The following is an 11573-nucleotide window of genomic DNA, read 5'->3' on the forward strand; positions in this document are numbered from 1 at the left end:
GTTTTGTCTCCCCCCCCCCATCTCTCCTACCCCCTTAACAAATAAAGCTTTTATTACCATGTTAGGTGCTACATCTAAAAAGTAACAACCAGCATGAGCCATGGGGAACATTTTATTGGAGAGGAATGGATGTGCTCATATGGCCGGTGACATCACTTAAGAGCACATGGGACAGCAAAGTCATTACTGTTGGATCAGAACCACAAATATGTTTTCTTAAGTCTAAAAGCTGACATAAACAGAAAAATATAGTTTTATCAAAAAATACTTTAATGTAGTGATACGCAGATAAATAATTTATCCCTCAAAAAAAAAAAAAAAAAAAAAACACATTAGTGTATGTGTATACACACATTAGCTACCGTGATGAAATTTCCGAGTTCCGCATTCTTGTGAATCACTGTTTCATGTCTACAGTGCTGTATTCTGGGCAACATGACAGAGCTGCTGGCTTCTGTGAATATATGAGCTGTAGATAAACCTTGTTAGTACTCATTGCCCACTCCCTTAACTACTGGCAAATTCTGCAGTGCTTTACTGAAAGCAGAAGTGCACATGTGTGCCAAAGTGGTTCTAACCACACTCTCCACACAGTGCTGAGACACACATTCCTCCATGACGCACCATCGCCCTGCACTGGACGGAGGAAGTGTGAGGCGGGGAACACACAGACCCCAAAAGGTAGGACTAAGGTAAATTCAAACATCTGAGAAAAGGAAAAATGGCACTAATGTTTCATGTTTCAAAATGTTCAAAATTTTCTAATGTTCCATGTCTTTTAAGTCAATGAGAGTGTTAATAAGAACAATCAGGCAGCTTTTTTACACTGCAGTATTCATAAGTGATGTTTTTTCCCCCTAAGTCAACCAATTACCAAATATTCCAAGAAGACACTGAGATTTGTGAGGCAGGAAATGACATCACATCCTGTCTGTGAGGTACACGAATCATTGCTGTGGTTCATTAAAATTGTGGCAGAACTACAACTTGCTATTTATAGGATTCTGGAAATACCACGACTTCTGTTTTGCAGCTAGCCCATAGCAGATGGCAGGAGGGTGTCATTAACTTCATGAAGATTTTGTCAATTGTAGTTGAGAGCATCAATTGTAGTTGAGAGCATCAATTGTAGTTGAGGGAAGAGTTAAACACAGATCTTAGGGCCCCAGGAAACAATGCCAGCTTTGATACCATAACAGCGCAAAGTCAACATTTAACAGCAAAGGCTGTTTTCACACACTTTCCCCACACCTCTCATGTCTCTGAGCAGCACTGCCAGATGAGCATCAAACACACCTGAGTAATTATGGAAACAAAGAGTGACTGAATCACCAGAAGTAACATGCTACTTTTGGCTTTTAGAGATAAATGACAAAGTCAAAATAACATATACTCTGGTTAAAACAAAATATAACACACTTAAATGGTGTTTTGCTGATAAGCTGCTGATGACAAGCTTATAATAGAGTTTAAATCTATAACAATGCAAATCTTTTACTAGTTTTAAACTAGTTCAATCAAACTGGGCATCGTAAAGTGCAGGTAAGCACCCTACGATCAGTCTGCATGGCGACAAATGTGCATTATGGTGGTTTGCTGGGGAACTCGTACCTGGTAGTTAGTAAAAGGTGTAGCACCTATTACCTGTGTTACATCACCTCTGTCTAGGATGAGTGCAAGACCTGTTGTTTTCTTATGTGGGTTATTCACTCTTACAAACACATAGATATAAAGTGATGCTTCAGTCAGCAAGAAATCTGACTGTCACATCACAACCACTTGATCCTGTTCAACTACTTTTGCCTTATTCCATTCAGTCCCATTGCCGCAGTTGTGTACGTGTGTATAAAATCAAGCACTTAGCTATACGGTCTGCCTTTACAATCATCACAAAATCCGAGTGTAATACTGCAATAGGACGCCGTCGACAAGTTAGTTCATTCAATTTCTTCCCTCATAGATATTTCATGATCAACTGTGAGGGGTATTATTAAAAAGTAGAAGATTTTTAATAAAAAAGGAGTCACAGCAACTCAGCCAAACAGTGACAGCCCATGTACTGTGCAGTTACAGAGTGCACTTTGCATAAAAGTAGCCAACGCTCTACTGGCTCAAATACTGCAGAGTACCAGAGTACAGAGTGCCTCCTCTGGCATTAACGTCAGCACACAAACTGCAGCAGGAACTTCATGGCTGAGAAAGTGCATGCAAGACTTACATCACAAAACACAATGCCAAGGATGGACTGGTATAAAGCACATCTCCAGTGGACTCGGGAGCAGTGGAAATGTGTTCTGTGGAGTGACAAATCATGCTTCTCTCTCTGGCATTCTGATGGATGACTCTGGGTTTGTTGTATGCCAGGCGAACATAACCTGCCCGAGTGCATCGTGTCAACTATAAAGTTTGGTGGAGGAGGGATGCTTTGGGATGATTTTTCAGAGGTTGGCCTAGGCTCACCTTATCTCTCTCTCTCTCTCTCTTTCTCTCTCTCATGTGTTTATATATAAAGAGAGATAGAGAGAGAGAGCGAGAGAGAGAAAGAGATAGAGATAGAGAGAGAGAGAGAGAAAGGTAATCAAATTTAAACTTTAGAACTTCAGAAGCACTTTGTTCTCTGGAATGAAGGTTTTGTCCTTTGATCAGACAATTTACAGGAACTGATGTCAGCAATCTATAAAATCACAGGCTCTGGTTCTTCACTCTAGTTAGTGAGTACCTAAGCATTATGTAATTGTAAGGGTTCAGCTCTGGGCATGGACATCTGCAAGGCTGTATTTGGCCACTAGAGGGAGGCACAATGCGGCTTCATGGTAATTGGGCATTCACCCACACCTGTCTTCCTGTCATCTTAAGAGTAGCTCGTAAGCTCTGGTGCTCAATCTTTACTGAGAGATCAGGCAAATGACAAGTCTGTTATTTTGGGTCGGGACCTCAACAACTGTCTCCCGGTTCTCTGTTTCTCTCCTACTCAAGCTACTCCTATAAGCCTCGAGTCGTGTCTTCTCCCCTCTCAAGTTCCCGCAAGCCCTTGCCAGAGTTCTTCAAGTCCTCGAGCTTCATCTGGCTTTACTTTTCTCATCCTCTGCTTCCTTTGCCTGCCCTCCTTTGTAGTTGGCAAAGACATTTTCGGTTGACTTTTTTGTTTGTTCTTTTGCTCTACCATTTCAAACATGCAGGTCCACTTTGTCCAGACAGCCTCAGATCTTTACACTGAGTTTTATTTCCCATGCTGGCTCGGTAACACCAAGAGTGGTAGTTTTACCTCTGCCTTGGGCCTTGTGCTCTCGTCCTTCTCATGAAACGCTTATCAGAGCCACAACAGCCGAGCTATGAAACAGCAGACCGGACGTGCTCACAGAGTAGGAATACCAAGACCTTATGCGTGCACTCCATAAAAATCACAGAATTCTGTATCCAATACAATTTCACAGTGCCTCTGGAACGAACATCAGTACGAGGACTGTGCGTCTGAAGCTTCTTGAAATAGCAGCTGCGCACCGTGTGCAGTGCCAAGTGTTGGAGTGGAGTAACGAATGCCACACTCGACTTTTCTGGAGCAGTTAAAACATGTTCTCAGAAGAAACAAATAATGCATCACGATCTGGTAGTCTGAATGAATCTGGTTGATTTGATGGATGCCAGGAGACCTCTACCTACTAGAATGCGTAGTGCCAACAGTAACGTTTGGCAGAAAAGGCAGAATGATGTGGAGCTGTTTTTCATGGTTGGCGATAGGGCCCTTAGTTCCAAGGGTAATTTTGCATGCTTATATGTTTCCCGTTTTGTGGCATGAGACTGATTACGGCCTTTTCCGGTTCCAGCTTGGCAGTGTCCATGTGCACAAAGCGAGGTCCATGAAGTCATGGTTTGACAAGTTTGGTGGGGAGGAGCTCCAGATCCCTGCACAGAGACCTCCACCCAACTGAACATGTTTGGGATGAACTGGGAATTTCAGTTACAAGCCAGGCCTTCTTATCTAACAGTGCCTGCCCTCACAACTGCTTTTTTGACTGAATGGGCACGGATTCCCACAGTCACTCTCAGAATAAAGGAAGCGGTTGAATCAGCCAAGGGGATTGGGCAACTCCATGGTGTTGGAATGGGATGTCCAACAAAGTCATGTAAGTGTGATGGTCAGTTGTCCACATACGTTTGACCATGCACTGAGGCATTGGCTTTATTTATTATTAGCAGAGTGTAATTTCATTCACTCTCTGATTGAGTACCATTGTTGGAGTGCAAGGAGTCTCAACACACTAACTAAGGCAGTAGTTCACTAACTAAGGTGGTGCTTAGCAGAGATATGACCTGGGGATGTTCTTGGTGATATTAATGGTGGTGAGGATTCCTGTAATTATATAGGACCTTATCTAATGAATCTAATTTCATGTTGTCACGGTTAGCCCCTCCCCCAGCTGTCAATCATGTATGTTTTGTTTCGTTAACCATGTGTGTGTTCTAGCCCCAGCTTGTGTTTCGCTCCCTCGTTATTGGTTGCATGTGTTGCTTGTTTAGTCTGGTCTGTTTATATTCTAAGTTTGGTCTTGTCTGTTGCTGGTCGATGTCTTGCATGCAGTGTGTATTGTTGATCGTGCTTTGGTGTCTTGGTATCTAGTTATTCTTTGTGTTTGTTATGTCTCTGCACCTTGGCCATGTTTCATGTTCGGACTCCCTCTCTGATTTGACCCAAGCCTGCCTGTACGACCGTGATTATGGACTCTGCCCTTTAATAAATCTCGTTCTTTTCAGCATTTGTGTCCACCTTATCACTCCTCAACACTGCGAGCGTTACACACGTATTTGCACCATCATTGTGTAAAGATAAAAGCATAATACTGTTCTTGGCACAAGCATACAATATCTTGATAAACATTGTTGTAGTAATTGCTTTTTATTATTAATAGCTGTTAAATAAATGGGATCAACATCTATGGATGAATGGTATTGCTTTTGTTGCCAAAAAGAATGTGCATCTTTCAATGATATTTCTCTTGAAACTGACTAAAGGTTTGCCATATTTGATGTGGGGGAAAAGGTGGTGTCTTCCAATCCCTCCTCATGGGAAACATTAAAAAAATGCTGCCTATTTCAAACTGTATTGCCTGTTTCTCAAATGCAATTTTTCTCTCAACAGTAAGAGACAGAAGAAAAGTCAGACTCTGCTAACTTCTGAGATTTGCTTCAGATGTTGTGAAAGGTGGTAATCTGCTCATGTTATACCCAGTGAACATTTTGTGCCATTACTAACCACTTGTATAAGCATGTAAATACTGCTTCACAGTGGTTTGCTTGTGTGTACATTTATATGGCCATTTGTGACAAATGACACACATAAAGGTTATAGCATGTTTAAACACATTTTTAGGTGGGCCGATCTGTGACTCTCTTATGCCTAACATGGGAGAGTCACAAATCGGCCTACCTGAAAATGTGTTTAAACAGGTTGTTTGTCTTGTTTTCTGTTGTAATGATGGGGTTGTTCACTTACAAAATCAACTACATAACCTCTGAATCTATTTTCAAGTTAAATCCACACGCATGAAGTAGTCTGACATGCTAATCACATCAGGGTGATATTCTCCAAATGCCAACCTCAATTCATCTTATTGTGATTATAAAATAATATTTCCCACGTCCTTTGTATTAATATTTCCATACTTTGTTCATATGCCGAAATTGATACTTTGCAATCTCAGAGAAATTGAAATGTACTTCATGTATGATTTCCCCACTAGAGGACACTAGACACTTCCTCTCTTGTCTTATTTTCAAAGGAATCTAATGTCTGTTTTTGTTTTTTTACATTACAGTGCACTGCAATTTATGCGGTCATTTATGATGATGTCCTTGGTTAATCTAAAATGTAAAGAAAATGCAGAGTTTGATTGTCTACTAACCTATTTAACATGGTGTGCTGGATTCAATTCTGTGCATGAGAAAAAGCCCATGTCTCATGATCCTAAGAAAAGAACTGACCTTGGGTTGTTCTTTCAGAGCGCAGCAGTCTGTCAGCATGTTTTATAGCATGTTTTTTGTGCTGTTGCAGCTGCTCCAGATGTTTAAGGACCCGCACACACGCATTTTCACCTTGTCTGATTTCAGATTTCAATGTTGGTTTCAGCTGTCAGCTTTAACACAGGACATTGCTGACAGGTTGTCATTGGTTTCACTTCTGGCAGTTTCCCCGTGTTAGGAATTAGAACACATGTTTAAAGTAGGTCAGAGCATTCCATCAGTAGATAAACTTCAGGATAATAAATATCATAAATGAAAATATGTAGAATGCAACTAACTGCACTAAACATACTATACATTACCTGCACTTTAAAATAACTTCACCATGATTAACTTATCAGGCAATACTTTATAGGAAAACATTTTTCATCCTTTGTTTTTACAGTCAGGAGAAGAAAAATAACATAGTTAATAACACATACTGAAAAAAACACTGGGCAACAAAATTAAAATAGGTGGACCTTTATAGTACTTTATATCCTGAATTAGATTTTTTTTTTTTCATGAATCTCAAATTTAATAGGGCATTTAGATTTCACATAAATTAAATATTACTTACTAATAAATAAGGCTTTTATTACACTTAAAGTATGCACACATGTACATTTAAAATGTATAGTGCATATTTAGTGTCTTTGTTTGGCCTCAGGAATATTCCTCTTCAGTGCCGCTGGACAGTGTGCAAACACAGAAGGGAACCTTCTTTGGTACCACGTTTCCATACTATATACATAATGACACGTGAGAATACTGGAACAAAACCGCTATGGGTGAAAGAGAAATTCTGAAAGCATATTTAGATTCAGTATGTAAACATACATTTAAAAAGTAGTTATTGCATGAAGCAAAATCATTGTTAATCAGTGAAATAATTTCACACCATTTCTCAAACTGGGAGCAGTCACATGATTAATCATTGAAAATGAGTTATTCACCCTTCATTCTTCATGGGAGGAGTTGACAGCAAGATGCAAGTACTGATTATGTATATTAGGGCTTCTCCAGGAATATTTGTGGTAGAATGTGGTCGAATGCTTGAAAATATAGGCAGACAGGAGAGAAATATAAATAAGGTTCATTAAATTCACTTCTGTTGAAGTCTTCTAGGGAGCTGCTGATGGGTGGAGGTTCCCTTACAGAGTCTCCTGTGCTGACACGTAGGTCCCCCAGTGGGAGCAATCTCTGGACACCCAGCAAGCAGCACGGCTGCCACACGCTCTCTCGAGTCCTCACCGAGTTTTCCTTCTAGCACTCTCTGAAACAATAGGTAATGAGAATGGGGTCAGGAGAGGAACAGCAACAACCCCTTGGACTCCCGTGTGTGTTACTGGTGCAAATGTCATGAGAGTAAGAGGGACACAGTCAGTGGAGGATGCAGTAAGTGAATGCAGGGGGTTAAAGAGGATCGCATGCCTCAGGCCAGATGCCAGAGGTGGCGTGAACCAAATATCAAAAAATAGGACAGCAGCCTTGTGCTCTAGATTACTGAGCTTCACGCTCCAGATTGTGGTGGAATCTGTGGTGCAATTGCACCTGGTTGCTGAGTAATTTTATTCAAAATTGCTTCTGAAGCTTTAAAAATGGCTGTGCATCTGAAGCTATTAAAAGATTGATTCATTCTTCACACAACCATGTGTAATGAAAGTTCATGAACAGTCCAGCATTCTTTCTGCTGCCCTGGGTAAAGGCTGCAGCCCAGATCACTCGGGTGGGTGTATGAGCCGTTTACAGGGCTTGAGGGATTAATGTGACTTATAACTGCTCTTAAAAAGCTTTGACTCCTATATGTGTGTGTTTTAGCTTCTATTGGCCTCTTTCATTAGTGTCCTCGTTGGGACCAAAGAGCAGTTGTTACTTCAACACATAGCGGGTACCTGTGGGCTTAAATAATAGGGAGACCAAATGAGGGCAAACAATGAACAGGTGTGTGTAATAACTAATAAGAGGCAGATTGTGTGTTCATGTGTGCGTGTGATTGGGTGGGCACGCCCCTCATGCTGGGTGACTGGGTGGACACGCCCCTCATGCTGGGTGATTGGGTGGACACGCCCCTCATGCTGGGTGATTGGTGCACTACGACTATAATTATGACTGATGTAATCTCTTCTGTTAACTAACCTAAAAGTAATCAAAAGAGGTTGCTTGACACACAATGTTCTTATAAATAATACTGAATTATATGTTATTTATATAGAGCTTTTAATGATACACCTTGGTCCAAGCACAGATTTAGACACCTGAATGGCATACAATTGTCAGGTCTGATTCATAAAACTGTCATATGACAGCAAAACAAAAGGTGATTTGAGTGCAATTAGCAAATCAGCTTCAGATGGGTACTGGCACACTGGTGTTTAATTTACATAGCACTTGCAAAGAGCATGCCCAGAAGTGCCCTCATATCCATATTATTTGCATTGAACACATCCTAATTTATGCATATGTAATGCGAGTAAACAAACAAAAGTAAAAGACCCAGAGATTTATACATCAGAGGGGTGCTTGACTATTAATACTTAGTTGAAGGACTGATTATTAAAGTCCAAGTCTTCAAAATGTAGAAGGCAATTACACATTATATATGTTTCCTAACCAAACTAAACAATATACCCTTTTAAAAGAAAGATTCCTGTGTGTATTTTTCTTCTTCTCATAACAACAACAACAATAACAATGATAATAATAATAATAATAATTCTTATTATTATTCACATGTACCAAAGATGAAAATGATCATTAAACTGTCTCAAAAATGTGATTCCACTTGTTTTAGGATGAGATGTGATTCTATGCAGCTTTAATGAATAAAGGTCACAGTCTCAAAGTCACTTTACAGCAGACATGTCCTTACTGCTAATGAGTAAGACGGCAATGATGGCAGTCTCAAGGGAAAACATCCTCGGGCTATAAAAAATTAACCTCAACTCAAACAAACAAGGAATTATAAGGAACCAGGGATGCAAAGGAAATTCAGTGCAAAGTCAGATTAATGATAATAGTCTAGTATATTTTGATAGTACATTGAGATAGTACTGTCCTGGTGGCGTTGATCTGCTGATTATTGGAGTTATTTCCACTAATCAATCAATGAAATGGTTTTACCACCATCTTGATTTAAACAGAGACACCATCACCCTGATAGTGGAAAATGCAGATCACATCACATCCCAAACTTCAAGCAGTCTACTTCTGCAATTCTCCAGGACTATCTCCTGGAACTCATTTTCCTGCTGTTTAGCCAACTCAGAAATAATGCACTTTTTAAAATTTTCTGCAGTTCACTTCAAGCGTGCTGTCACTGCCATTGATGTACACCAGGATTCATTTAAAGTCAGCCTAAAGTCATCTCTCCCGAGTGGTCTTTGATAGGTTGTTTTGGTCCACACCAAATTATTATTGCTGTCATTACATTTTCCCATATAAGACAAAACTAAGAATGGACTGAGAAAAGAATTGGCACCTTGAAGGTATGACTCTAGAGTAGGTGTAAACTGGCAACCCAGCGGATTATCATGTGTCATTTGGGTCTTCTGCTTTCGGACTCTATTTTATTTTTACTGCCTGCTGTAAGCAGACCCAGCAGTTGTGGAACTTGAAAATGACCAAGCACACTCAGGAAACCTTTGGTGAGAACACAAAGAAAGAATGAAGTTGAAAGCTACTTGAAAGAACCCGAGCAGAGTGCTGTCCCTGACGCATAAAACAGTCGGTGGTTTTTCACAGGACTTTTTCCTGAGGAAAAATGGTCCGTCAGCATGTGCGTTGTGAAAAGACACCCCATTAGCCCTATTAATGCAACCACTTTTTTGATGCTGAAAAAGCTGTCAGAATAATCGACATGAAGAATTTCCGAATGCTAAAAGGATCCTAATGAAAGAATCCTGGAGCCTTCCTGTCCAGCAGGGGACCAGCCACACATGAGCTTTGGATAAGAATGGCCTACCTTATTTTGTCACTATAAATTCACATTAAATCCCACAAGTCCTGCCATCACCATGAAAACCTCTGTAATAAAGTCCTTAGGGCTTTATTAACCTGAAAACCATCATCACTGTAGATATATCCTGGCACCTTTCTGCACAAGTCATTATCAGATTAGTCTGTTAACACAATGCAGTCACATACAGACTTGTGTTTTTCTATTACATTGTATTGTGATCCGCAGAACTCTAGAAAACTCAAATTATATCTACCACACACTAAAGAAAGCATAGTGTTGTTTTGAGATTATTGTTGTTTCTGTTTAAAATGTATTACTGCATTGCACTGTTTTAATAGCCTTTTACATTTTACTAACAGAACTGCAATTTAACATAATATGAGTTGTATTTTTCCTCATTTGTGAATGCAGGGATGCTTTTAATCCATCAAACAGCAAGAACAATATCATTTTGCAGGTGAATATATATATACAGCAGTGCATTAGCCAACATGCCCATTTCAAGTTTGCCTAATTGTAATATAGCCTGAAGCAGTAAGTTTCTGGTGTCCTACTTCCTGTGAAGTTCTCCTGCTTACATTGCAAAACAAGCAAGAACGGTAATTTAAAAGTGACATCAAATAGTTGGAAAATGCTAATGTTGTCATAGACTAAACACTGACCAGAAACAATTAGTCTCACTGGAGTTCAGTGCTCAATAAAATGAACTATTAACAATACAAACTATTTGTTAGGATTTTGGACATGTTGCAACAACAGATCTGTCACAGAAGAACATACAGAAAAAAGGAAGGAAACACGAAACTTAAAATAAATCATTTAATTAAACAAATGAAAATTTAGTTTAAAAGTGCACTAAAAAGTGGACCAAAAAGCCAATGTAACATTCAATGCCCAACAAACTAAACAGACTTAAATAAGGTGAAACATAATGACAAAATAAGCCCCCCAGTGGTGTAGTTACTCACAGACAAAACATTCCACCTGGGGGAGACTTGGGCTAATGTAAACAGGAGAAAGCGACAGACAACATAATAAAAACAATTCCATGTTGCCTATACTGCTGCCTAGTGCCAGTGGCTATTGGCAAGAGGAGGCCACCCTCACAAAAGTCATATAATTGCTGTCTGAGACAGCACAATACATCATGTGAAATAGCATTGAAATGGTTCATATAGTTCATTTAACAAAAAAATTAGAAAAATTAGCTATTTTCAAAAACTTAGAAACAAAAATTTAAAGAACAGATTTATATGCAACTTTTGAGAAATTGGCTTTGTCAACACGGTTTAACAATTTGTGGTATTAAATGCAGTTATAGAGTAAGTCTAAGTCTGAAAGTGTTTCTTTCTCCTCCTGGAACATGTCTACATCCTGAAACAGGAGGCTTGTCTGGAGTCAGCTAGGACCCTGACTAGCAATGCACCAAAGAGGCACTACCAGCTGAGACTGGGAGAAGCTAACTAGAGTCTTGCTGATATATGGTAACTGAGACCTAGATGAGAAGAACTAAAAAAACATGCCGTTTCTCTGACAACCGTCTCCCAATCAGAGTTCTACTGGGGCAACAACGAAAGCTTCCCATGAGGCATGCGCAGAACACATGGTCACATGA

The sequence above is a fragment of the Brachyhypopomus gauderio genome, chromosome 15 (genome assembly GCF_052324685.1).
Source record: "Brachyhypopomus gauderio isolate BG-103 chromosome 15, BGAUD_0.2, whole genome shotgun sequence".
Lineage (NCBI taxonomy): Eukaryota > Metazoa > Chordata > Actinopteri > Gymnotiformes > Hypopomidae > Brachyhypopomus > Brachyhypopomus gauderio.